Consider the following 5,985-nt stretch of genomic DNA (forward strand, 5'->3'; position numbering starts at 1 on the left):
GCGGGAGGGGGGGATTGAGATCGAGATGGAGGGGGATACCGATTGTGATGGAGGGGGATAGAGATCAAATTTGAAAAAATATTCATGAATTCAAAAAGTGCCCATGAAATTTAAAAATATTCATGAGTTCAAAAAGTGCCCATGTAATACAATCGAGAAATGAAGACTACGATTTAAATACAATCGATCTTAGCTAGCTATCTGTTCACAATCTTCTTGCCCTTCTTTTTCACAAACGGAGTTCTTCTGTGGAACGAACGTCCTTTAGGTAGGGTGGTCCTGCTTCTTCTTGTGGTGTATGCTGCTGCTACTTCATCGTCGTCATCATGTTCCATCTTCGGGTCGCCATACTTGTTGAAGTCTTGCTCATTGGCGACTCCATCCATTTCGATGATCTTCCTTTTGCCTCTCCTCACGACAACACGACTGGGCTTTGACGGGTCGGTAATGAAGAAGCATTGGTCCACTTGGGAAGCCAGTACCCATGGATCATTTTCACGGTGACGTTTGCGCCCGCGGTCTTGGATTTGGCTTCGGTATAACCATGGTGGTGAAATACCGGTCTTCTTTTAGGACGCTCTTGGCCCATCTGACACGGACATCAGGACCTTCTCTCCAGTGTAGCTCAGCTCCCAGATCTCCTCGATCCTTCCGTAGTATCTGTCCTTATCATTACCGGTGTAGGATTCCATCGTTACCCCAGAGTTCTGATAACCATCTCTCTTCATGTCCTTGTCCTCGGTGTAGAATGTGTAGCCGTTGATATCGTACGCCTCATAGGTCATCAGGTTGTGCTCGGCGCCCTGTGACAAGGCGAATATGAGTTGTTATTCCGCGGAAGAATCCTCATGTAAAGGGTACATCAGAAGCTTCTGCTTGAACCAACGCGTGAAACATGAGTTGTGCTCTTTGATTATATCTCCGTTCGTCCTCTGTTGGCCTCGGTCATTGTACGTCTTCTCAATAAAGGTTTTGTGCTCTACCACCCAAGGATCGACCACGTCTATGTGTTGTAGCGCGACTAGGTTTGCTCTTTGAAAGTCGGCGAGTCGACCCTCGAAGTCGACATGCATTTCGCGGTGATCCTCACGGTGACCCCATCCAGCGAGCCTGCCGAGGTGCCTGTTGACGGGCAGACCAACGGGGTTCTCGATGCCTAGATAATTCGTGTAGTAGGAGATGCACTCTTCAGCCAGAAAGTCCCTGGCTATGCTTCCCTCTGGATGTGACATGTTGAGAACGTATCCTTTGATGACACCATTCATCCTTTCGAACGACATCATGCTGTGCAGGAACGTCGGCCCGAGTTGGATGATATCCTCCATGATATGGACCAGCAGATGCACCATAATGTCGAAGAATGCGGGCGGGAAGTACATCTCAAGCTCTCATAGTATCACCATGATCTCTTCCTATAGCCTTCTAAGTTGCCTCACGCCAACCGACTTCCGAGAGATGACGTCGAAAAAGTTGCATAGGCCAAATAGCATTTCACGGACGTGCGCGTCCATGATCCCACGGATTGCAACTGGAAGTATCTACGTCATCAGCACGTGACAGTCGTGAGACTTCATCTCGCTGAACTTCTGCTTCATTGGGTCTAGGTATCTGCTTATCTTCCCCGCATAACCGTAAGGAAGTTTTACTCCTACGGGGCAAGTGAAAAACTTCTCGATGTCCTCCTGACTTAGAGTGAAGAACGCGGGAGGGTAGTCACTTCCGTTCTTCTTGGCCTTTTTGCCTTTGCGACGACTTTCCGTGTCCTGCTTCGCCTCATCATAATCATCATTAGCGTGAAGCTCCTCCCTGATGCCCATTGATTTCAAGTCTGCCCTTGCTTTCGACCCATCTTTGGTCCTCTCTGGCATGTTGAGCAGGGTACCAAGCAGACTCTCGCACACATTCTTCGTGATATGCATGACATCAAGGCTGTGAGGCACAAGGTGGATCTTCCAGTACGACAAGTCCCAGAAAACAGACCTCATTTTCCATACCTTCAGCAGCGGCTCTGGCGCCTTTCGCTTCTTTCCCGGCTCTGGCGCCTTTTGCTTCTTTCCCGGCAGTGGGTAATCTTTCCAATTTTTCAACAGCTCGTCTATTTCCTCGCCGCTCCTCGTACGCGGGCGTCTTCGGGGTTCGGTTTCACCATCGAACAGATCCTTGCGTTTTCTCCACGGGTCATCGTCGCGAAGCCACCTTCGATGTCCCATGAACACGGTTTTCGAAGATCCGGGATCTCTAACTAGCTGGCGATATGTTGTGTCATCCATGCACCTGACGCATCCAGAAAATCTGTGGACCACCTGCCCCGCGAGATATCCGTAACTGAGATAGTCGTGCACCGTCGTGGGCAGTGTGGCTCTCATAGGGAAATTTTCTTTCTCTGCGGCGTCCCACGTATTGGCTGGCGTTTTCCATAGCGTGTCTAGCTCCTCTTTCAGCAGCCCCAAATACAGATTGATGTCATTCCCTGGTTGTTTCGGCCCTTCAATTAGCATACTCATGTGAATGTACTTCCTCTTCATGCACAACCAGGGGGGAAGGTTGTACATCCACACAAACACAGGCCAGGTGCTATGTGTGCTTCTCTGGCTGCCAAACGGATTGACTCCATCGGTGCTCGCGCCCAGCACGATGTTCCTTGGATCATTCCCAAATTATGGGTCTTCGAAGTTCAACGCTTGCCACTGGCTCGCATCCTTAGGGTGACTCAACATCTTGTCTTTTTTATTTATCTCCGGATCATTTCTGTCATCTTCCCTCTTCTTCTCCTCCCTATCCGCGTGCCAATGAAGGAGCTTTGCTACCTTAGGGTCCGCGAAATACCGCTGCAGACGAGGAGTGATCGGAAAGTACCACACCACTTTTCGAGGAGCTTTCTTCCTCTTCTTGTATCGAGTGACGCCGCACACTGGACATATGGTAGACTCCGCGTGCTCATCCTGATAAATGATGCAATTTTTCATGCACACATGGTATTTCACGTGCGGTAAATCCAGAGGACACATGATTTTCTTCGCCTCCTCGAAATTGGTCAGGCACTTGTTCCCCTTGGAAAGACGTTCGTGCCAGAATGACATGTTCTCGTCGAAGCATGCGTCGGTCATTTTGTGTTTTACCTTCATCTCCAGAGCCATGAGCGTTACTTTTAGGCGGGTATCCTCGGGCCTGCATCCTCCATACAATGGAGTAACCGCGTCTATCTCCAGTTGATCCAGCTTGGCTTTCTCTCGGGTGGCAGCTCTTGCGTTATCCGTCTGCTTGAGAAGCGACTCTTGAATATGAGGGTCCTGCACCCAGCCTCTATCGTCGTCTGCTCCGACATCTTCATCTTCATGATCATGCCCTTCGTCTTGATCTTCCTCATCATCATGTCCGGCATCTTCTACATGATGAATGTGTACAACATCACCGTCATGATCATGTCCTGAAGATTCTTCATCTTCTCGCCCGCCCTCGCCGCGGTGGTTGTCTTGCCGCCCTTCCTCATTTCTTGGCCGCCCCCATGGACGACTTCATAGTCATCTTCATCACCTTGCCACCGATAGCCATCCATGAAATCATGCAAGAGCAGGTGGTCCCGCACCTGCCCGGAATCCGGGTCCGCAATAAGGCTCTTCAGCTTGCATCTTCGACACGGACATATTATCTCCGTCTCATTCTTTTGAAGCATCTCGGCCTTCGCGGAGCTCAAAAACCTATTCACGATGCCTTCGGTCATCGTGCGGACCATGGTCGCCTGCGGGGTAGAGCAAAATGATATTTTAGAACCAAGAAAAAATTTGGCATGACTTTCCCTAAAAATAGGACAAAAAAGAATGCATAGTGCCAAAATTCTCGCCGAAACGGAAATGAATCAACATTCCGACAAAATATTGGCAACTATCGCATTTCAAATACCGGTACCTGCAAACACAAACATATATGCAACACCACAAACATATGCAACACCACAAACATACATAGATCTAGCAAGGCCATAAAATGTGCATGTGCACGTTGTTGGAGCGAGCTAGGGAGAAAAAAGTAGATCTACAACATAAAGATAGCTTTCCCCTTACTTACCTATCAAAAAAGGTAATTTAACCACTTAATTTTGATGAATCTATGGTGCAAATGAGGTGAGGAGGAGGAGGCAGCCGACACAAGCTTGGAGGAGGAGGTGGAGAGAATGAAGTGGGGAAAGTGAGTGTGTAGGTGTGGCTGTCCAAAATATCTAGCTGGTCCCAGGTTACTAATGGCGCACCATAGACAAATGCGCCATTAGCACCAGCTTGAGGTGCGCCATTAGTAGTTTTGCAAAAAAATAGTAGTGGCGCACTATGTAGGAGGTGCGCCATTAGAATTTTTGGAAAAATAAAAAAATTGTTACTAATGGCGCACCGACTAATGGTGCGCCATTACTATATAGTAGTGGTGCACCACATGTCTAGTGCGCCATTAGTGGCCATATCATCTACAGCCCTTTTCCTAGTAGTGTGAATGTAATGTCGGCGAGAAATACGTACTCCCCCAAGCTTAGGCATTTGGCCTAAGTTGGTCTAATGCCACGGATGGCCTGACGGATACCCAAAGTTGTAGTTGGGGTCGTACTGAGATGCAACAGTCATTGCATCGTGGGCTGCAGCTTGGAGGCGAGCTATCTCAGCTCTCCTCTTATACTCTTCTGCCTCCTCTCTGGTTATAAAATATATCCCTTTTGCCTGAAAGTCAAAGAAAGTAGAAGCAGGGAGAGCGACGTGATAGGTGCGTCGTCTGTCAAAGATTAGTCAGTACTGGAGGAACTAATCGTTCCTCTCAACAAACTGATGACGAACCATAGCCTCATAATCCAAATAAGCAGGAGGCAACTCAATATCATCCTCACGTATGGTTATACCAAGAAAATTAGCTATGCGGGTTGCATAAATTCCACCGAAGAAATCCCCATTAAATCTATTAAGATGCAACCTACGTGCAATAATGGCTCCCAAATTATAAGATTTATCTCCTAACACAACACTCCTAAGGATACTGAGGTCTGGAACACACATGTGACATGCTTCATCTTTACCGTTAATGCATCTACCTATGAAGAGAGCAAAATAATGTATAGCAGGAAAGTGAATGCTCCCTATGGTAGCTTGTTCTATGTCTCTAGATTCCCCCACAGTTATATTAGCAAGAAAATCTCTAAATTCAGATTTGCGAGGTTCACTAGCACTACCCCATTGTGGAAGTTTGCAAGCAGTGGTAAAATCCTCTAAGTCCATAGTATAATACTTTTCATAGAGATCAAACAGGACAGTCTGAGAATTGCGTGAAGACGAAAATTCAAACCTCCTCACAAAGGAACTAGTGAGATAGTGGTACTAACGACATTTTTCTTCCTCGAAGCTCACAAGATCAGCGTTGCGCAAATATGTGTTAAATTCTTCCTTAATTCCCGCTCGATCCATGAAGTCCTCTGAAGGCCATTCAGAAGGCCGCACTGGAGCGTCCCTTGGTGGCTCATCATCAGCATCATGCATTGCAAGCCTGGGTCCTTGTTTCCTTGAAGAACCACCTTGGTACATTTTCCTAAACATATTTCTTCCTCTGAAAAATTTCTGAATTTTTTAGTAACTTCAAATAAAAGTGAACCAAACTCGACAAAATTGATAGCAACTACTCCTACAAGTGCCTAGAGCCTATATCATGCATCAAAACTACTTGGAACCACATAAATTTGACATGCAAGCTCAAGGACATGGTCACCTAGGCAGCACAAATTTGCAATGAATAAAGCACTAGAACAAAAACTAATTGGACCAATGGAGGAGTCACATACCAAGGAACAATCCCCCAAAGCAGTTTTTTGAATGGAGCTTTGATCAAGGAGATCAAACATGGCAGCAAAATGAGCTTGGACTCGGGTTTGAGCTGGTTAGTGCTGTTTGTGGGAGGAAGAAGGAGTGTGTGGGTGCAGGAATAAATGGAGGAGGGCCACTGTGGGCCCACGAGGCA

This window comes from Triticum dicoccoides, chromosome 3A (genome assembly GCF_002162155.2).
Source record: "Triticum dicoccoides isolate Atlit2015 ecotype Zavitan chromosome 3A, WEW_v2.0, whole genome shotgun sequence".
In the NCBI taxonomy this organism is placed as follows: domain Eukaryota; kingdom Viridiplantae; phylum Streptophyta; class Magnoliopsida; order Poales; family Poaceae; genus Triticum; species Triticum dicoccoides.